We start from the raw sequence: 23651 nt of genomic DNA, 5'->3' as shown, positions 1-23651 counted from the left end.
CACAATTAGTGTTTTTCTTTTCAGCTCCTTCTTCCCTGGGACTTCGGTCTTTATGCGGCTCCCTTTCTCTCTGCTTCTCTCCCTGCTTCCATTTCTTCCTCTGTTTATGTTTTATTAGACTCAAGTACCGGGAAGAAATCTGGAAGGGGAGGGACAGTGGGTCCAGGGCCTGAGAGAGCCCACCTTCCTTCCCAGCCTATTCCCTAATGCCAGGGGAAGCTTGGTCCCTCAAAAGTTTCAGTGGCCAAGCCCAAGTGGGCCCTTCATGCCTCTGGGTTGCTAAGCGACCAACACTTCAAGTTTGGAAATCTTTATCCACACCAGATATATTATCCTGGCAAATTGGACTTTCAGATCAGCAGCAATGGAAAGAGTAACTTTTTTAAAAAATAGAGACAATTTAGATGATTTCAAAGACATCTGGTCTCTTTTTCCAGCAATGTATGACTCTTCCCTTTCACTGAGCACATTGGATCCAAACACTTCGCGGATACAAAAGCACAAGGTCCCTGAAGAAGGAAGAATTTCAGATGCAAAAGTGGACTCACAGAAAGTGCTGCCAGTTGGAAAGACTTAGAACTGACTAAGGCCACAGCACCCGGCACAGGTTCTCCCCTCTTCCCTCCATCTGAACCTTCTTTTAATATGGTTACCGCCACATTCTCTTTCTTCTCTCTGATCTTCTCTGTTACTAACTCCCTTCCTGCCCTCTATCTTGCCCTCTGTCCTCTCTCTCTCTCCCCGCCTTCCCCTGATAACCACTTCTGTCTCTTTAAACTTCTGTCCAGTCTTCTCCCCTTCTCCCCATCCTTCTTCCCCTTGAGTTGGGACAACACAAGGACAAGAGGCAGCAGAATGGCCCCCAGCCAGAATTCTTGGTCTTCTTGCCCATCAGTCACCTCAGTGGGGGCATAGCGTTAGTCATGTTTCTTTCCTTCCTAAATTAGAGTTGGGGTTAACACAGGGCAGAATCTCCTTCCCCTAGGTCCTTTAAAAAGTTTTTCCAAGACAAACCCAAACACCAAATACCTTCTCCACCTGCTTGCTAATATCTAGAATTCCTCCAACAGAGAACACTACATTCCACACTTGGAGACCAAATTTCAAATCTAAATAATAAACAACTCACATCTGGGCAGCTCTTAACAGTTTTCCAAACACATCCAGCTGTTTTCAACCAATTACCTCATTTGACCCCCACAATAACCTGGAGCTGGAAGTATTAACATACTATCACCTAACATACTATCACCTGCATTTCAAGCTGAGTAAATTGAGGCTCAGAGACATTAAATGCCTTTCTAAAAGTTGTCCTAGCCCAGTTCTGTCTAACATCCATGTTCTCCCTCACCCCCCACTTCTCTGAAAGAAAACCATAATGACCTGACATGAGGGGAAACTTTCCCCTGATTTCTTCAGATCCAGTTCAGTTCAGTTCAGTTCAGACACTCAGTCGTGTCCGACTCTTTGCGACCCCATGAATCGCAGCACGCCAGGCCTCCCTGTCCATCACCAACTCCCGGAGTCTACCCAAACCCATGTCCATCGAGTCGATGATGCCATCCAGCCATCTCATCCTCTGTCGTCCCCTTCTCCTCCTGCCCTCAATCTTTCCCAGCATCAGGGTCTTTTCCAATGAGTCAACTCTTCGCATGAGGTGGCCAAACTATTGGAGTTTCAGCTTCAACATCAGTCCTTCCAATGAACACCCAGAACTGATCTCCTTTAGGATGGACTGGTTGGATCTCCTTGCAGTCCAAGGGACTCTCAAGAGTCTTCTCCAACACCACAGTTCAAAAGCATCAATTCTTCGGCGCTCAGCTTTCTTCACCATCCAACTCTCACATCCATACATGACCATTGGAAAAACCATAGCCTTGACCAGACGGATCTTTGTTGGCAAAGTAATGTCTCTGCTTTTAAATATGCTATCTAGCTTGGTCATAACCTTCCTTCCAAGGAGTAAGCGTCTTTTAATTTCATGGCTGCAGTCACCATCTGCAGTGGTTTTGGAGCCCAAAAATAAAGTCTGACACTGTTTCCACTGTTTCCCCATCTATTTCCCATGAAGTGATGGGACCAGATGCCATGATCTTAGTTTTCTGAATGTTGAGTTTTAAGCCAATATTTTCACTCTCCTCTTTCACTTTCATCAAGAGGCTCTTTAGTTCTTCTTCACTTTCTACCATAAGGGTGGTGTCATCTGCATATCTGAGGTTATTGATATTTCTCCCGGCAATCTTGATTCCAGCTTGTGTTTCTTCCAGCCCAGCGTTTCTCATGATGTACTCTGCATATAAGTTAAATAAGCAGGGTGACAATATACAGCCTTGACGTGCTCCTTTTCCAATTTGGAACCAGTCTGTTGTTCCTTGTCCAGTTCTAACTGTTGCTTCCTGACCTGCATGCAGGTTTCTCAAGAGGCAGGTCAGGTGGTCTGGTATTCCCATCTCTTTCAGAATTTTCCACAGTTTATTGTGATCCACACAGTCAAAGGCTTTGGCATAGTCAATAAAGCAGAAATAGATGTTTTTCTGGAACTCTCTTGCTTTTTCGATGACCCAGCGGATATTGGCAATTTGATCTCTGGTTCCTCTGCCTTTTCTAAAACCAGCTTGAACATCTGGAAGTTCACGGTTCACATATTGCTGAAGCCTGGCTTGGAGAATTTTGAGCATTACTTTACTAGCGTGTGAGATGAGTGCAATTGTGTGGTAGTTCGAGCATTCTTTGTCATTGCCTTTCTTTGGGATTGGAATGAAAACTGACTTCCAGTCCTGTGGCCACTGCTGAGTTTTCCAAATTTGCTGGCATATTGAGTGCAGCACTTTCACAGCATCACCTTTCAGGATTTGAAATAGCTCAACTGGAACTCCATCACCTCCACTAGCTTTGTTCGTAGTGATGCTTTCTAAGGACCACTTGACTTCACATTCCAGGATGTCTGGCTCTAGGTGAGTGATCACACCATTGTGATTATCTGGGTTGTGAAGATCTTTTTTGTACAGTTCTTCTGTGTATTCTTGCCACCTCTTCTTAATATCTTCTGCTTCTGTTAGGTCCATACCATTTCTGTCCTTTATCGAGCCCATCTTTGCATAAAAAGTTCCCTTGGTATCTCTAATTTTCTTGAAGAGATCTCTAGTCTTTCCCATTCTGTTGTTTCCAAGATGCCCCCTAATTTCTATGTCTCTGAGATCTTTAAGGTCCTTATAGTTATTGCTGTTAAAATCTGTCAGTAGGGTAGGCTGCCACCAGGTGGCAGATGATACTCTGGTTTCATGGTAAGTTCCAGATTTTTACCTTAACCATGGGAGTCAAGTGTTTTTCTATATTTTATTATTTCATAATCAAAGTTATAGTTCAATAAAAAAAATAAGTAACCATAGGAGTATCCTTATAGGTACAGATGATACAAATAAGATGTATATTTAGAAGAATAAATAGGTTGATTGTATGCCTATTAAAATTTTTTTTTGCTGTTAACAAGCATATGCATGCGTGCTCAGTTGCTCAGTCATGTCTGACTCTTTGTGACCCCATGGACTGGGTCCACCAGGCTCCTCTGTTCATGGAATTTTCCAAGAAAGAATACTGGAGTGGGTTGCCATTTCCTACTCCAGGGGATCTTCCATATCCAGGGATGGAACTCAGTGTCTCTTGCAGCTCCTGCATTGGTAGGCAGATTTGTTACCACTGCGCCACCTGGGAAGCCCATTAATGACTTAGTCTAATTCTGTGTACAAAGTCACAGCCTACTTCATGTTTCCAAGATGTTGGCCAAGGCACTCCAGGAGTACTGCCTTCCCATCCTGGCCTCTCAATTCCCCAAACTCCAGCCCAGTAGGAGAAGGCAGAATGCTTTTCAAACTTAAAAGGACATCAGAATCACTTGGAGAATGTATTCAAGCACAAATTTCCTTATCTCAATTCCTGAGATTCTGATTCAGTAGGTGTGGAATAGGCCCAAGAAATCTGTATTTCTAACAGATTTCTAAGTGATGAAGTCACTGGTCTGGGGAACACATTTCAAAACCCACTGGACCAAGGCAGGTCACTCTATCTGGCTCTCATGGGTGCCCCTCTTCCCTGACCTCTCACCAGCACAGTGGAGGTGGGAGTGGGAGTTCCCTGTGACTCCCAGTCACAGTCTGGGGTCCTAGGGTAAATGATTAACTGACAGCCTTAAATACTGTGGCCAGCACCAAACTAACTTCGTGTCATTTTTAATACATCTTTCTGCTGCTTACCACTATCTTCTGATTAGACATTCTCTGATATCAATGCCTGTCAGAACTTTGTATATTAGTAATTATAATGACAGAAAATGCTAGTGTTTATTAAAGCTGTCAGCTTCTGAGGTAGTTGTTGCTTTCATTGCCTCATTTAATCCTCACAACAATTCTGTAAGGGAGATAACATCGTCAATCCCCTTGTACAGATGAGAAAATAGAGGATCAGGATTATAAAACCAATAAGTTGCAGAGCCTAGACAAAACACCAGTTTTTCTGTATCTCTCAGCCACTATAGATACTAAGTGTTCAGTTTGGATACTACAAATTGGATTCCTGGTTCCCTCAGATCAGTTTCTTTGGGTTTCTGTGCTGTAGTCTTAGCATTTTCCCTACTGTCTATGTCTAAGCCTTCCAGCCAATCAGGATGCCCCATGGAGTCCCTGATTGAAGTCTCTGCCTTGGTTCACCACACTGGACAAGGGAACAGCCTCTTCTGGAGTCTAAGGCAACAGCTTCCCAGATGGTGCTTTCTAAGGCAGAGAAACAGAATGAGACACTTTACAATGAGCTTCTATAAATGTTATGTTGGTGAGTTGAAACAGCATCATAAAAATTCCTCTCTTATTTATGAAAGAACAGTGCAGATGCATTATGAAAGAAGAAAGAAAGTGAGACAGGAGAGAGAAGGTAGCAAGGAGAGAAAGAGGTAGGAAGAAAGGAAAGAAGAAAGGGAAAGAGAGGCAAAGAACCAACCTAAGGAAAAAAATAGTAAAGAAACAAAAGGAAATTCTTCACAGTTCTTTCATGTTACCGGACATCTTAATAAGAACATAAATTTAGGAGCTGTAGGGCTGAAAGACAAGATAATGAGATTAAAAATAAAAAGGGAGATTGAGGATCTAAAGAAACAAATTGAGGGCCCAAGCCACAGTATTATAGAGCTAATACAAAAATTAGAGGAAGGAACAGGTATATTCCACTGAAAATAAATTATTTATATGGAGGAGACTTTGAGATAATCACAGCAAGTGCAGATTAAAACAAAGGTATTTGAAACAAGTGCAAAGAAGCTAATAGATTTTTTTAAAGCCTAACAGATAAAAAATAAGAAATATCCAACCCAAAGGTAACACTTTTTAAAATTATCCAAATAAAGGGAAAAAATTGAATATGCAAATTGAAAGACATACCATGTTCCTGGAAAATTTAATACTGACAGCTCAAAATATATCTCTACTAGTTACATAAGGACACTTCAAACATTCCGTCAGGAAGAGCAAACCATTACAAGGGGTTAAAATGAAGCTTGCCTCAGCCTTCTCCACAGCAGCATTTAATGACAAAACACAGTGTTCATGATGATCTAAGAGAAAGAAAGTGCACTCCAGGATGTTGTAGCCACATAAGAACGTTGTTAAATATAAAAGCCACAGACTTTCTTAAACCTGAGAAACCTAGGAATATAGCACCCATGAGCCCTTCTTAAACAAAATTGTGTGACAATGACATTCTGCTAATTAAGAAATAAAGAAGTAGGGAAAAAGAACTTAGGGATTGAAATACCATGAGAGAGCACTAGTGGTAAGTAATAAATCTATTTAATATGTATACTAATATTAAGCACTATCTCTCAATGGAGCCTGCCCCAACTGCCGTACTCTGGCAGGATATGCCCTAGCCCACCTCAGCATTCTGCATCTCCTTTCCCCTGCTTTACTCGTTGCTTTTATTTTATAGCACAGAACTGGACATGAAACAACAGACTGGTTCCAAATCAGGAATGGAGTACGTCAAGTCTGTTTATTGTCACCCTGCTTATTTAACTTATATGCAGAGTACATCATTAGAAATGCTGGGCTGGATGAAGCACAAACTGGAATCAAGATTGCCAGGAGAAATAGCAATAACCTCAGATATGCAGGTGACACCACACTTATGGCAGAAAGCGAAGAACTAAAGAGCTTCTTGATGAAAGTGAAAGAGGAGAGTGAAAAAGTTGGCTTAAAACTCAACATTCAGAAAACTAAGATCATGACATCTGGCCCCATCACTTCATGGCAAATAGATGGGGAAACAGTGGAAACAGTGACAGGCTTTATTTTGGGGGGCTCCAAAATCACTGCAGATGGTGACTCCAGCCATGAAATTAAAAGACACTTGCTCCTTGGAAGAAAAGTTATGACCAACCTAGACAGCATATTAAAAAGCAGAGACATTACTTTGCCAACAAAGGTCCATCTAGCTAAAGCTATGGTTTTTCCAGTATTCATGTATGGATGTGAGAGTTGGACTATAAAGAAAGCTGAGCACCGAAGAACTGATGCTTTTGAACTGTGGTGTTGGAGAAGACTTTCGAGAATCCCTTGGACAGCAAGGAGATCCAACCAGTCCATCCTAAAGGAGATCAGTCCTGAATATTCATTGGAAGGACTGATGCTGAAGCTGAAACTCCAATAGTTTGGCCACATGATGTGAAGAACTGACTCATTAGAAAAGACCCTGATGCTGGGAAAGATTGAAGGCGAGAGGAGAAGGGGATGACAGAGGATGGGATAGTTGGATGGCATCACCAACTCAATGGACATGAGTTTGAGTAAACTCTGGGAGTTGGTGATGGACAGGGAGGCCTAGCGTGCTGCAGTCCACGGGGTTGCAAAGAGTCGGACACTACTGAGCAACTGAACTGAACTGAACTGAACACTTTCTAACGTACCATATGTTTTACTCTTTTATTCTTCATTATCTGCCCCCATCCTGCCCCATAGAAGGTAACTCAGTCAGCATAGCGGGATTGAACAGTTGCATGAAATATGGGAAATATGCTAGCTACAGAGCTGATAGTCAGAACTATATATCTGAACAATGTAAAACAAATTATGTAACTAACAAAATTCAAATTGTGTGGGGAGGGGAGCTGGAAGACTTAGGAGAGTACTAATGTCCTCACCTTTTACAGCCAAAACACAACTGATACTAAAATTGAAACATGTAGTTTAAAAAGAAATAATGGCTGCCACTTTGATATACATCATAATCACTTTGATCAGCCTTAAAGGGATTTTTTCATAAAATACTGTCCTACAGTGGAAACGCATATATACAGTAACCTGTAGTTTGACTCTGGCATGTTTTCTTCCATTAAATTCCAGGAAAGTTAAAGGTAGTACTTCTGATTTTCTAAACAGTGTTTAGAATTATCTCATTTTTATTAAAGTGTTTTTAGAGATCTATTTTTCTATCTATGTGCACAAATACAAAAATAACAGAAATGATGTTTAATTATTCTCAGTAGGATTATTTCTGAGTAGTAGTATGTGAGATTATTTTACTAATTTATCTTTAAACTTTTCTCTATTATATATATATATTTTAAATATTTTTCAAATACAGTTGATTTGTTTTGTTTTTAAAAGGGATAATACTGGCAGCATATATGTCATCTAGGAATGGCTATAGAGACAGATACAGATATAGACATAGATATATATGTGCATGCTAAGTCACTTCAGTCGGGTCCAACTCTTTGTAACCCCATGGCCTGTGGCCCACCAGGCTTCTCTGTCCATAGGATTCTGCAGGCAAGAATACTGGAGTGGGTGGCTATGCCCTTCTCCAGGGGATCTTCCCAACCCAGAGATCGAACCTGCATCTCTTATGTCTCCTGCATTGGGAGATGGATTCTTTACTACTAGCCGCCACCTGAGAAGCTCAGATATGGATATAATATATCCATATCTCTACCCATATCTGTATTTCTCTACATATCTCTATCTTCTATGTCTATGTCCATATATTTATATACACGCATACACAGATATAGAGATATGGATATATAATAGATATAGATGTTTAGCACTCATGCTAAGAATAACAGAGCTTGACCTTTAACCTTCAGCTGACTTGCATTTCTTTCTGTCAACAAGAACTCCCACTTGCCAAATGGAAGAAAGGAAACTGATGCTGACCGGAGAACCCACTGAGTGTTTCTCAAATAACTTATGGTTAGATTTATGGGGTAGGAATAATCTCTCTTAGATGAAAACTTTGAGGCTCAGATAGGCTGTGATTTGTCTGATTTGGTACAAGTAGGAGGGATCTAAAATGGTAATAACTGCGTGCTCACCATGAGTCTGACTCCATGCTAGGCATATCTATAAAGAATCACTTTTTAAATCTTTACAACAGCCTATGATGCCAGCAATTTTTGCTCTTATTTTTAAAACATGGTTCAGAGAGAACTGTCCAGCCAAAGGTCACACAGCTAGAAAGTGGCCTGTTCCCATGCCCAAACTCAAGCCCATACCACACCGTTTCCTTTACCCTATGCTCTCTCTAGTCTGGAAGAGGAGGGGCCTGTGCTGGTCACCCATAGAGACTGTGCCTGGCAGCCCTAACCCCATCGAGGTCTCCTAGTGAGTACAAGTCAGCTGCTTGTTAAGAGCCCACTGTGTCCTCTGCTGCTGACTGCAGTCGTGAATCCTCTTGTCCCCTACTGGGTGCCCCTGTGGAGCTGAACACAAACGGCTGTTCCGGTGATTACCTGAGATGGATGCTTCAAGGCCAGCCTGGGAACTCCTGCCCCTTCTCAGCAGGTATTTCTTGGCTGGGTCTGAGACAATAAACGCTCAGCCAAGAAAGAGGCCCAGCTGATGGATGGTGGGTGTGTAGACAATGCACCCTTCAGCTGAGTGTCAGGAGATCCAGATTCCAACTCCTCTTCTGCCATTCCTCTGTGGTGTGACTCTGTGGAAGTCGTTTGATGTCTCTGAACCTCATTTTCCCTATAAATAACATGAAAATGTTTCACTGCTGGACAATTTCCAAAGTTCCCAGCTCAATACTTCTATGACTCAGTCAGAGAATGAGTGAAGTCTTTTTTTTGGTAGTGTCTGGGTGGTTGAGGGGCGGGCTTCTCTTTGAGAAGGTAAAATGGGGGCCAGGAAGCCAAGCCAGCAATGAAATGGAGAGCCTGGATTATCCTCAGATGGAAAAGGAGTGACTTAACAGATCAAGCCTTCAAGGCTGTGGGAAGGGGTCTCTGCCACAGGCCTTCACTTTCTCCAACAGGTGGGTCTTGGCAGCGGGACCACAGGCCTTTATGAGATTATCTGCTAATCATGGCCTGGGCATGAGCACCTGAGAGGTGTCACATGCAAAATGAGATGCTTTTTTATGATGCAGTAAAGGAGGGGAAATCGTCTTGGCCTCTTGCCTCATTTTGCACTTCGTAAGGAAGCAGGCATGCCGAGTCCAGCCTCTCACTGGAGAGGGCTCTGAGAGGTCACAGTTTCTGCCCAGGGGCTACCATTTCATTAGAGGGCTACAGGGAGGAGCTGGAGGCGAGCAGGAGAGACAGGCCTGCTTTCCAGACTTGTAGGAGAGGCGAAGGATTGCTCAAACCCAGAGACACTAAAAGTTTAGAAAAGCGAGGGTTACATACACAGCATTAGCAACGATCTATACTCACAACTGGAGAATAAATCACTGGCCCCACTTGGGAAAGGAATTTCACTCCAATACTATTATTGGAACAATCTATTATATTTTCTCTGAAAAGCAGACCATGTCCAGAACCATGGCTCTTCCCAGTGACCACTTCCTCTCACCATCAGGGTATCTAGTGATGATTTTCATCCCAAAGATAAAACAGAGGATTTGACCACCATTTACTGCTGCCAGCTATGTGCCAGGAGTTGTGTTGAGTATGTATGCATTCATGAGATGGAAAGCAATGAGTTAATGCTGACCTGGTAGCTTTACATGTATTAATTTATTTAGTTGTTATAACAACACAAATTCAACCCAACAAAAAGTGAAATAGATGTTCTTATCAAACACCATTTTACAGATGGGAATATTGAGTCCCAGAGATATTGAGTAACATGCCCAAGGTTACATAGCTAGTAAGTAGCAGGGCCAGGATGATTCCTGTGTGTGTGCTTTTAACCCATCCTATAGCTTCCTCTCACAACTTACCATTACAAGTATAGGTCTCCAGTTTCTCCTTCCATCAAGCATCATTTTAGTCCTAATACACATAGGAAACTACTCTCTCTCTCTCCCTCAAGGTGTTAAGTATAAATCTTCTGTCCTTTGCTGCACCCTCTCTGAGGTTCCTGCCTGGGACAGATGATTTGTCTGATGTATGAACTGGCGGGAATGTCTTCCATTGGTCCACCCTTTTGTAACAGAAGGACGTGATGGGTGGCTTCACTGGTTAGTGCAATTGATCCCTCCTATTGTCAGGTGAGGGCACAGCAACCCTCCAAGCAAGCAGCTCATGGTGACTTGCAGACCCAGTTCCCCCCTCAGACAATTGACAGCTAGACTAAAGTGTAGAAGAGGACTCTCATTCTGGGGCCAGGTGCCTCGTCAGCAGGGCTGGTGACCCTGCACTTTGACCCTTGTGTCTATTTTTCAGAATCCAGAGTGGGGAGGAGGTGACCAATTAGCTCTGCAAAACAAAAACAACTCCCAACTTCAGAGTTCAAGCTCCATTCCTGGGCAACTCCAGGAAGCCTGTCCTTCCAGGTACCTCCCACGCTCAGGTATTCCTGCAGGGTCACTGATGGGGCTGGAGGTCACCCCAGCCATTCCTCTGCTCCTGCCTTAGGCTGCTACAGCCTCATTATTCTCACAGTTCTTTGCCCCGCATTATCCTCACAGCTCTAAATTTTGGCTCTGACATAATTTTCCAACATTAAGACCAAGGAGGACTAAACATTTAGCATAATGTCGGTGAGGATTTGAGAATAATCAGAACAGAAAACATGAAAAAAGGAAAAAGAAAAAAAAACAAAAAACCTCAAATGAATTCATCACAGCTCCTGAAGACCCCCAGGGGTCCCTCCATGGGGAGACCCTCTGACCTGCCGTCTTTAGGTCACCCCTTCCCCACCTGTCACATAATGCAGGGATCCCCTCCCATGGAGTGCCTTTGCTCATGTGCTTCTGTTCTCTCAAAACTTTTTAGACTAATAAAGAAGGGAGGGAAAATGCCCCATCTACAGTCTCCTCATCAGTCTTACCATTATTATTCAAGTCATCTTCTGGGGTGCTGCTCCATCTGGGCACCTCAACTTTCTCCCTGGACTAGTAAGAAGAGAAACAAATAAACAGAAATAAACCATTTTTTCCACACCAGTTGATGCCCATTTGGCAGCATCCAGAAAATTATCCGCTGAGAAGCATCCCTATGACAAAGCAGTTTCTTTTCTCATTTTCTCAACTTCACCATTGGCAACAGGAGCTGGGTGTCCCCTTTACATGATCCAAAACTCCATCAAAATGTTTGTCCAAGGGATTCCTGAAAAAATGATCCTATTCCCCAGGAGCTGCAGAAAAGACTGGGGTAGATGGCACAAAAGGAGCTTGTCCCAACTACACGTGGTTCCAGGGCATCTACAGAGAGGCTCTGTGAGGTGATTTTTTTCCTCATTTTGCAGCTAAGGAGTTTGAGGCTCAGAGAATTTAAACACCATATCCATGGTATCTTTGCTGGTAACTGTTAAAATAGCGAGTAAACATGAAATTGGTCGGAATTCCTGACACCAGACTCTGATTGGAAGAGACAAATCACAGCTCCCAGTCCTCTTGAGAGCCGGATGAGTTCATCCTTCCCAGCATCCTCTTTGGCAGAGGGAGGGGTGGGAGAGGTGAAGATGGCGTCTGCAGGCTGCCTGACGGGGCACCCTTGGGACTCTGATTCTGTGACGGCCGTGGAATGTCCACCTCACTCCCCTGAGAAAAGCCCTTCCAGACCCAGAATTCCATGGTCTACAATTGGTCATCTGTCTCATGTAAACTCTGTCTGCCCATTGGTGTTAAGGACCAAGGTCATAGGATCCCAAGTCGGTCATTTTCCAGCCATGGATTATATCTTGACCAGAGAAGCCTCAAACACAATTGCTGTCTAAGTTTCCTATCATACTAGCGGTTTTGCTCAATATTCAGTCTTTTTCCTGGACAAGGGGTGTGGGGAGGTGGCAAGGCACAGAGTTGGATTTTTGAGAGGGAGAATCTAGACTGAGGAAAAGCTTTCAGCCAGCATGTGAAAGGTGAGACAATGGCACTCTCACTTAAGCCCAGCAAGGTGCATCCCTACAATCGTTTTGTCACTAAGGACACTTACCTACACCTACCCTGGCCTCTATACCCAGCCTCCTCCCTCCCTATAATCCACACCATGTTCTCCAACCACGTTAAACTCACTTTGGAGACTTTTTTGTGTGTTTGGTGGATTTTTTTTTAAGATTTTGTTTTTTATTTATTTACTTATGGCTGTGCTGGGTCTTCTTTGCTGCACAAATGTCTTCTCCAGTTGCCGGGGGTGGGAGCTACTCTCTAGATGTAGTGCTCAAGATTCTCATTTCAGTGGTATTCTCTTGTTGCAGAACACGGGCTGTAGGTGCATGGACTTCAATAGTTGTGGCTCACGGGCTCTAGACTGCTCGCTCAGTAGTTGTGGCTCAGTAGTTGTGGTGCGTGGGCTTAGTTGTCCCATGGCATGTGGTATCTTCTCAGACCAGGGATTAAACCCATGTCCCTGCATTGGAGGCAGATTCTTTACCACTGAGTCACCAGGGAAGCCCTCTGGCCACTTTTCTCATTGTCTGAAATACCCTTCCTTCTCCTCTTCAGCTAATTAATTCTTTCTTGTCTTTCAAAGATCATTTAGGCTCAGGGATCACCTCCTCCAGGAAGCCTTCCCTGACCTATTCTTTTGTCTCGTCTCCCATAGCATTCAATGCTCAAGCACGCTTCCACCACCATGTGCCTATGTTGCACTGTCCTTCTGTCTGTATTGCCTATGTAAGAGAACCTTAGGATACATCATTAATAGCATGAAATCTATCCTCGGGCATGTCTAAGCCAGGTCAAGCAGAGAGGATTTCTTTTTAATATGGGCCCCCATATTACAATAACTTCTCCAATTTCCTTCCAATTCAATTCTTCTCATCACCATAATGACCTACCTCTAAAGAGGAAAAAGGAAGAGACATTATGATGACCACTAATCCTGCAATTTCCTTTAATATTCTACATAGGTGGGCATCATTATTACCTCCAGGTACCCATCAAACATCCTGACTTACTCAAATCATGTATACATCTAGCAACAGCAGTGGGCTGGCACTGGCCAATCACAACTGATGCTAACCTATCAAGAAAGGTCCTGGGGCCCCTGGTGTACCAGACAGTCCCATTTTTCTGCTGACTCATGGGGAGGTGCAGGTCCAAGAGGAGGTAAAGATGTCAGTTGTGGGGGATGGATGTGTGTATTAACTAGTATGAAAGCATTCCGATATTTTGACCACAGTTCATCAGAAACAATAGCCTTGCAGATATTAGAGACCAGAAAGACATCTCAATACTTATCTGATCTCACCATATTTCATAGAGGTTCCCATCAATCCCAAGTTAAGGTGTCCATAGACCTGTAGAATATATGGTATCTCCAAACTCTCTCATATTTTGCCTTGAGGAGATAGTCTCAGAGAGTTTGAGGGAACAGCTCCAAAAGTCCACAGAATTCCCTCCATTTTTAATAATCTGTTAGATTTTCTGCCTTTTACCATGAGGTACTCTAGCTTCAGAACTCTGAAATCTAATCTGGTTTATATCCCTCAAGAACATTCAGGATCCAGGCTAAGAATTGTGGCTACAGCATACTCTCTTTTCCAAGGAGATTGGGTTTATCAATATAATCTCCCCCAATGGTAACTTTTAAAAATAACCATTCTTTTCAGTTATTTTTTAATTAAACAAATAATGCATGTATACATTCTAAGAGTTAAGACTATAACAGATAAAGAGAAAATCCCTTTTAGCCATCCTTCCTCTCTTCTAACTTCCCCCAGAGGTAAGTACTATCATCACTTTGGTCTGTATCCTTCCATATTCTCAATATGTATCTACATACCTATATGTGCATATAGAAAATTAATAGCTTTGTTTTATTGTGTGTGCTTGTTTTTTCAATTAACCTTTTTAAAAAATTGTGTTAGTGTATAGTTGGGTTCAGTTCAGTTCAGTTGCTCAGTCGTGTCTGACTCTTTGTGACTGCATGGACTACAGCACACCAGGCTTCCCTGTCCATCACCAACTCCTGGAGCTTGCTCAAATTCATGTTCATTGAGTTGGTGATGCCATCCAACCATCCTCTGTTGTCCCCTTCTCCTACTGCCTTCAGTGTTTCCCAGCATCAGGGTCTTTTCTAATGAGTCATTTCTTCACATCAGGTGGCCAAAGTATTAGAGCTTCAGCTTCAGCATCAGTCCGTCTAGTGAATATTCAGTTGGTTTACAATGTTGTATTAGTTTCAAGTGTACAGAAAAGTGAATCAGTTATATTTATACATATATCCACTCTTTTGTAGATTCTTTTCTCGTATAGGCCATTACTGAGTATTGAGAAGAGTTCCCTGTGCTATACAGTAGGTCCTTGTTAGTTATCTATTTTATATATAGTAGTGTGTATATGTCAATCCCAATCTCCCAATTTATCCCTCCCCACCTTGCCCCCTGGTGACCATAAGCTTGTTTTCTACATCTATAGCTCTATTTCTATTTTGTAGATAAGTTCATTTGTACCCCTTGTTTCTAGATTCCACATATAAGTGATATAATATTTGTCTTTCCCTGTCTGACTTAGACTTCATTCAGTGTGACAATCTCTAGGTTCATCCATGTTGCTGCAAGTGGCATCATTTCATTCTTTTTTATGGCTGAGTAATATTCCATTGTATATATGTACGACATCTTCTTTACATATTATTACATTAGTTATCCTGCAGTTTGCTTTCTTTATTTAAAAATATGTTTTGAAGATCTTTCCATCTACTTCATTCTTTCAAGCTCTGGCTTAAATTCCATAGATCAGAGGTCTTATAATTTATTTAACCATCCTTATAAATGGGCATGACTGTGGTTTCCAATTTTTCACTGTCACAGACATTATTTAATGAGCATTCTTGAACATGCGTTTTTCTGCAGTAGATTCTTTGAAGTTCCCTTGCTGGATAAAAAGTTAGCTGTAAATTTTACATTCATTATCAATTTATTCTTCTGTCAATTGTGTGACAATACTTTTCCCAAAACTCTTGCCCATGCTAGAGGTCATCAGTATTTAATTTTCCCCAATGTGATGGATAAAACATGATTTCTCTTTCTTATTTTATAAATTTGCAATTTTCTCATCTTTAATGAAGCTGAGCATCTTTTCAAAACTTTATAGATCATTCTCTGTGGATTGCCCTTTGGTATCCTGTGGTAGTCTGACCTCTAGCTGGCCTCCAGTGACCCTCATCCCTTGTTATTCATGCCCTTGTGCAACCCCTTTGTTGGAGGATGGACTGGACCCAGTGGCTTGTGCTTAATGAATAGAACAGGGCAAAGATGACATTTTATGATTTCCAAATTTAGGTTGCAAAAGACTGTGACTTTCATCTTGCTAACACTTTTTTTTTCCTGGCTTTTCTTCAATCTGATGAAGCAACCTGTCATATTTCAACCTGTCCTATGGAGAAGACCACATGGCAAGGAACTGAGCATGGCTTTCAGACAACAGCCAGAGAGGAACTCAGGCTCCCAATGCAACAACCTGTGAGGATCAGAATCCTGTCAACAGTCATGACAGTGAGCTTGGAAACAGGTCCTTCCCCAGTCAAGTCTGACTTGACTTCAACCCCAGCCAACACCTTGAGTCCAGTTTTTTGTGAGACCTCCAGCAAAAAGAGCCAGCTAAGCCATGCCTGGATTCCAGAGCTACATAAACTGAGATCATAAATGTCTTAAGTCACTAAATATGAGAGTGATTTGTTATGTAGTGGTAGATAACTAATACATATCCTTTGCCTATTTTTCAATTTTTTGATTTGTAGATACTCTGTACAACACAGTTGAATATCTTTTAAAGGTTATATATGTTGCAAATATTTTCCACCAATCTTTTGCTTATCATTAACTGTTTATGTTGAGTCTTTTATTACACAGAACTTTTAGTTTTCAATGTCTTTAAGTGTATCAATATTTTCTTCTATGGCTTTGAAATTCTTGACCCTTGCTTGTAAGGATGATTGCTACCCCAGACTTGTAAACATAGTTACTTGTTTACATCTTTCTTCCAACCTCCATTTAAGTCCCATGAGGGTAGCAGCTCTAAGTCCTGCTCATCTTTGGGTTCACAGCCTGAGTGCAGTGCCTCACAGGGAGCTAACTGACATTCATGCAGAATAACTTTGCAAGTCTGTATTCCTCCCTCTCAATAAAGTCTCCCTGGTGTCTAATCTCCATTCCCGGGCTGAGTGTGTGTACATCTCCACTTGCTCGTTACTAAGAATGAGAACAGACGCCCTTCTAGCCTCTTCTGTAGCTTTCTCCCATCACCCCCATCAAGTATTCTAATTCACACACTTCGTTTTACCTACACAGTCTTGGCACTTAAATATTGCTGGCATGCTGAAGATCTCACATTCTAAAAGGAAAGAAAGGGAATAAAATAATTTGAATATATCACTTAAAATGCTGGTAAAAGTTCAATGCCAAGATGCGTAAAAATTGACAGTCCAAATTAAATTTGCAGAAGACACAATTTGAGGAGAGGCTGTCTGAACTGCAAACACCACCCCCAATCCCTACCACACCTTAGACATTAACATGAAGTTAGAGGCTCAAAATCCTTCAAGCTAGGCATCAGCAGTATCGAACTGAGAGCTTCCAGATGCACAAGCTGGGTTTAGACTATGACCACATGGACAGTAGCTTACCTTGCTTCTATGTCCATGGGGATTCTCCAGGCAAGAATACTGGAGTGGGCTGCCACGCTCGCCTCCAGGGGATCTTCCCAACCCAGGGATCAAGCCTAGGTCTCCCACACTGCTGGCGGATTCTTTACCATCTGAGCCACCAGCAAAGTCCAAGAATACTGGATTGTGTAGCCTATCCCTTCTCCAGGAGATCTTCCCAGCCCAGAAATTAAACCGGGGTCTCCTACGTTGTAGGTGGATTCTTTACCAACTGAGTTACCAGGAAAGGCCAAAAGCAGAGGAACCGGGGATCAAATGGCCAGCATTCACTGAATCATAGAGAAAGCAAGGGAATTCCAGAAAATCATCTACTTCTGCTTCACTGACAACGTGAAAGCCTTTGACTGTGTGGATCACAAAAAACTGTGGAAAATTCTTAAAGAGATTGGAATACCAGACTACCTTACCTGTCTCCTGAGCAATCTGTATTCAAGTCAAGAAGCAACAGTTAGACCCTTACATGGAACAACTGACTGGTTCAAAATTGGGAAAGGAGTAAGACAAGGTTGTATATTGTCACCCTGTTTGTTTAACTTATATGCAGAGTACATCATGAGAAATGCTGCCCTGGATAAATCACAGGCTGGAATCAAGATTGCTAGGAGAAATATCAATAACCTCAGATATGCAGATGATACCACTCTAATGGCAGAAAGGGAAGAGAAGCTAAAGAACCTCCTGATGAGGGTGAAATAGGAGAGTGAAAAAACTGGCTTAAAACTCAGCATTCAAAAAGCTAAGATCATGGCATCCAGTCCCATCACTTAATAGGAAATGGAAGGAGGAAAAGTGGAAGCAGTGACAGATTTTCTTTTCTTAGGCTCCAAAATCACTGTGGATGGTGACTGCAGACATGAAATTGGAATATGCTTGCTCCTTGGAAGAAAAGTTATGACAAACCTAGAGAGCATATTAAAAAGCAGCGACACCACTTTGCTGACAAAGTTCTGTCCGTCTAGTCAAAGATATGGTTTTTCCAGTATCCATGTAGGGATGTGAGAGTTGGACCATAAAGAAGGCTGAGCGCCAAAGAATTGATGCTTTTGAACTGTGGTGTTGGAGAAGACTCTTGAGAGTCCCTTGGACAGCAAGGAGATCAAACCAGTGAATCCTAAAGGAAATCAACCCTGAATATTCGTTGGAAGGACTGATGCTGAAGCTGAAGCTTCAATCCTTTGTCCACCTAATGCGAAGAGCCGAATCATTGGAAAGGACCCTGATGCTGGGAAAGATTGAGGGCAGGAAGAGAAGGGGGTGACAGAGGATGAGACGGTTGGATGACATCACTCCCTCAATTGGACATGAGTTTGAGCAAACTCTGGGAAATAGTGAAAGACAGAGAAGCCTGGTGTGCTGCAGTCCATGGGGTCACAAAGAGTCAGACATGACTTAGCCACTGAAAAACAAGAACAGCATAGACAGAAAGTGATGTGTTCAAGTTCAGGTAACTACTAAGAGGCTGAGCTAGAATTTGAACTCATAGCTGATTCAGTCCTGTGTTTCTCTGACCCGGTTGCACTATCCTCCTCAATGGAAATAGGGTCAGCCAGGGGGGTGTGATGTGAGGCTGCATGTTATTACTGCATTTGAGCAAAGTCTGGGAGATGGTAAAGGACAGGGAAGCCTGGCATGCTGCAGTCCATGGGGTTGCAAAGCGTTGGACATGACTGAGGGACTGAACAACAGCAATGAAAAGAGAATTCTAGCTGAGGGTTCTTGTGGAGCAGACAGGACAGAAGGGCATGAAGTTCAATTTCACAGGTTTTTGTAATGGAAAAAGCCAGCTGAGACCTATTTCCTTGGTTTTTGAAAGTGGTCTCATGCAGGAAGGATTGCTGAAGGTGAAGCTGGAAAAAAAGAGAGCCCAAGATTTGGTGTCTTTTCAACGACTTACAAGCGCTTGAACATTGACCCAAGCACAGTACAGTCATCATCTGCACCCTCCACCCAACTGAAGGCTCCCTGAGCGCAGGCACCTGATCTGTTTTAGTCACTGACATACACCCTGCACTTAGGGCTTCCCAGGTGGCACAGTGGAAAGAAACTGCCTCTCAAGGCAGAAAAACAAGAGATGCAGGTTCAATCCCTGGGTCTGGAAGATCCCCTGAGGTAGGAAATAGCAACCCACGCCAGTATTCTTGTCTAGAGAATCCCGTGGGCAGAGAAGCCTGGTGGGCTGCAGTCCATGGGGTCACAAAGAGTCGGACACAACTGAGCACAACACAGCAATAACTACATCCTGCCCCTAGCCCTGTGCCTGGCTGGCGGCAGGTGCTAAATAGAGTTTTGTTGAACTGATTATTTTATGCTGGAGATGAGATGATGCATTTTCTGAAAAGCCAACTCTGACTGAGGTATGGAGAATCCATCTGAAGAGATCAGAGTTGGAGGCAGGGAGACAAACTGTTCAGAAAACTGATGCAGATTCAGTCAAAAATAGAGGGGGCTTGAGGAGCTCTGGACTGGCCAGCAGTGACCTCATCACAGCTCTGCTTGACCTCAGGCCACTTTTCTTCACTGGCCTCTGTGACCCTATCACTCAAATAAGGGATATGTCCAGCTGACCTTACAGTGCTCATATCCTGAGAGTGCTTTTATCAGCCTGGTCAGACAGATACACTTGCATTTACAGGAGACAGGGAGTTACTTTCAGCATGGAAATTTAGCACCTGCCAGATTTTTGGTTTGGAGCCTCTGACTTCATGTAGTTGAGCTTCATGAAAGCAAAGTGGAAGACAAAGAATATTAACTGTAATATCTATTCAAGGGTCCTTTATTAGCAGAACTATTAGTGGGCGGGGGGGAATCTACACATTTCTGAAATATCTGTTTTCTTCCCGTAAGACAGGGAACAGAATTCAAGCTTTCAAATTGTTTATAAAGTAATCAGCATTAATTTGTTCTGTTCAGGTTTTAATTATACACTGTACGCAGTTCTGACAGGACACTACCACCACCAAGTCTGTTAGGAGATAATTTCCCACCAGGATGACCATGCACCTCATGAATTATACATGAAACTTTGTTTCCTTGTGACTGTTGCTAAAAGATGCTGTCAGACTCCTGAAATCTTCAAAGATCTGCAATTGTTTTTCAGTAAGTCTAATTAGCAGGAATTAGGTGGGGAGGTGTTAAGAATGACTTCCCAGGGATGTGAGATGCTGAGAGATGCTGAAAGGGTCCTTCCTCAGCTGGTGACCCAGTGGGCTCCATCTAAAGTCAGCCTCTGCGGATGGAAGTCAGGTCGGGTTACTAACTCCCACATAACCAACAGGCAACAAGATTTACACTTGTTCCCCCGGAGACTGAGCCCCAGCAAGGCAGCCAGAGACTCCAGACATAATTCTGTTATTCAAATGGAAGAAGAGTTTGATAGCTATGCTAATGACTTTTATCTGTGAAAACATAACTAATAGCTTGGTTTACATTTGCGTACATTTATGAGCATAATTTTAGCACATAATTTTATTGCACAATAAAACATAATGCAGCATTAGTCGGCTTCACCAAAAAAAAAAGGGATACCTTAGAGTGATCTGCATGTAAACCTTCACACTGCATTTATATGACAGTATCATTTAAAATGTTGACCCATTTGAATTAATGAAAGAGTTTCCCAGTTAACAATTAGCTGCATAAGGCCATTTCCTGTAGACATAATATTTGGGGGTGATGCTTATGATTTGCTACATAATTCATCACAGCATTGATTGCTAAAGATTGTTTTTCAGTGCTGTTATTCTTACAGTTAAATTGGATTGAATGAAGGTGAGCTTTCTCGTGTTGCATGCACAAGCTTTCTTGGAGTCTGTGCAGCGTGGCTTCCATGTGAGGCATGCAAAGATACCAATCAGGCCAAAGGGAATCACTTTGGACTTGAGGAGGGCCCTGAAGATGGCATGGGGACACCTCTCTGCACAAGAGGTCTAATGGAGCAGAGCTCAGAGATGGAGCACAGGGGGCAGGGAAGGGTGGGGCCTAGGTTCCAAACAACGACCAGTGTGAAACGAGGAGACCGTCATGGGTGGGATGTCATAAGGGAAGGAATCTATGTGCTCTTGGCTGAAGGCAGAGTCAGAAAGAAGCATGGAGTTTCGGTGATGGCCAGAGTCAAACACAGTCACTCCTTCCTGGATGGCCCATAGAGGAGCACTGGCTGGACTGGATGTGTTTGGCCAAGACTCTTGCGTGCAAAAGCAGCAAACCAAGTCAAATAAGCTCAAGCAAAGATGGAACTCTAGGCTCATGAAAAGTCCTGGGGTGGATTAGCATTAAACAGAGCTGACTCCAGATGCTCCAAGAATATCCCCAGAATTCAGTCTTTCATCTCTCTTCATCTCTTCCCTCCCCTACCGCCCTCTTTCTTTTTCTCTCTTTCTCCATTGTTTTTCATTGTGTCTGAGGCATTCTCTATTAGGTTTTTTCCCAGGAGTGGGAAAATAGCACTTGAGGGGCTCAGGCTTACATGATAACAACATCTCATGAGCATAAATTAGTCCCTGCAAGTGTTCATCTAACCCCATCCACTGTGTCCAGGGGTCTGAGGTGCTCTTTCAGGGGTCCCTGTTTTCCCTGGGGTGAGAATGTTGACACCCTTGATCAGCCTCTTCAGAATCACAGGGCGTGGGACTCTTCCTAAAGGAAGGGAGGCAAACAGGCAGGAGGACAATTGGTGTCTAGTCCCTTCACCCAGGGCTATGGTGCGAGGAGCCAGAGAGTGCTGATCATCCTTGGGAGCCTCCATGGAAGTGCCTGGGCTGGAGAAAAAGCTGCAGAGGAGAGCACACTGCATTTGGAGGGGGCCAGAGAGCACACCAGGCACCGACTACCTGGAGGAAGCAGGGCTGTTCACCTTGACACCAATAGACCCTCAGAATGGTGTCAGCTCTCTGCAAATATAGGAAGCCTGTGTATCTCATGTTACTCCAAAGTGGGTGAAGTTATAGGCAAACAAGCCAATTTGTTTTGGTATCTGGCTACTACAAGGTCTTAACAGGCAGACAGCCTCTAACCAGACAGGCTGCCCTGAGGCTGGTGAGCTCCTTGTCTATGAATAAATGCAAGTAAGTGAGGGGACTTGCCTGGTGGTCCAGTGGTTAAGACTTCAGCTTCCAATTCAGGGATGCACGTTTGATCCTGGTCGAGGAACTAAGATTCCACATGCCTCAAGACCAAAACATGAAACAGAAGCAATATTGTAACAAATTCAATAAAGACTTTAAAAATGGTCCATATAAAAAAAACTAAAAAAATAAAAGTAAAATAAAAGCAAGCAACCAAGCAATTCCCAGAAAAATCTCCCTGCCAAGATGCTCTAGAAGAGAAATCAGAGTAAGGTGAGAGAATGCTTGAGATGACTATCTATCATGAGCATAGGGATGGGAAGATAGATACCTACTAACTGTAGCCTCAAATCCCTGCTATCTTCAGGTTGAAGATGAGGCTGAGATGCCTGTGTCTGAAGCCTCTGAATATTAAAAGATAAACTAAATAAAGCTGGAATGTGTGCATATAAATTACCTTCCCCAGGCAATAGTGAAGAGAGAGTTGGGAGAGACCAGTGCCTGGCAGAAAGCAGGCTGGACTGCTATATTAGTTTCGTAGGGCTGCCATAGTCAATTATCACAAGCCAGGTATCATGAAACAACAGAAATTTAGTCTCACAGTTCTGGAGCCTAGAAGTCCAAAATCAAGGTGTCAGCAGGGCCCTGCTTCCTCTGGAGGCTCAGGGAGAGAATCCCTCCTTGCTTCTTCCGGCTCTGATGGTCCTCAGTGTTCCCTGCGGTTACATCATTGTCTCCACCTTCACGTGTCTTCTCGTCTTTTCCAGCCATGCTTGCTGATCTCTGTCTCTTGTAAGGACACTTGTAAGTGGGTTTAGGATACACTGAGGCAACTCAGGATGAACTCATCTCGAGATTTTTAAATTAATTCCATCTGCAAAGTTTCTTTTTCCAAACAAGTTCCCATTCACAGGTTCTAGGTGGGTGTGTCTTTTGGGGTGGCTACCTTTCAACCCTTCCCGGGTGGCTCAGTGGTAAAGAACCCACCTCCCAATGCAGGAGACACAGAAGATGCGGGTTTGATCCCTGGGTCCAGACAATCCCCTTGAGGAGGAAATGGTAACCCACTCCAGTATTCTTGCCTGAAAAACCTCATGGACAGAGGAGCCTGGAAGGCTACAACTTACGGGTCCTCAAAGAGTCGGACACAACTTAGCGACTAAACACAAACACACACCATTCAACCCAGTACAGCAAGCAACTGGCTAGACTTGAGGATATCACTAGGGATCACACAGCAGGCCTGGTGGGCGGTCCTGGCTGAGAGGTGAGACGCAGACCTCAGGAAGATCTAATGCATGCTCCCTCTCTCCTTGAAAACTCAGAGCCTGCAAAGGATGCCCAGGGTGGAAAAAGGAGTAAAGGTGTCTTATGTGCTTGAATGACCTTAAGGAAGGGAAATAAAATGCCATGGGTTACAAACTGAAGTCGCCCAGGAATTCCCAAGCTTTCTCTCTTGACTATGGTGTAATGTTAAATATCTATGAATCTCTTAGTCAAATATTAAATCTAATATAATTTCTGGTAAAAGTGTTTATTCATATTTC

The sequence above is a fragment of the Giraffa tippelskirchi genome, chromosome 11 (assembly GCF_054371585.1).
Source record: "Giraffa tippelskirchi isolate mGirTip1 chromosome 11, T2T-mGirTip1v1.2.pri, whole genome shotgun sequence".
Lineage (NCBI taxonomy): Eukaryota > Metazoa > Chordata > Mammalia > Artiodactyla > Giraffidae > Giraffa > Giraffa tippelskirchi.
The sequence above is the reverse complement of the archived record's forward strand: the minus strand, read 5'-3'. Positions refer to the sequence as shown.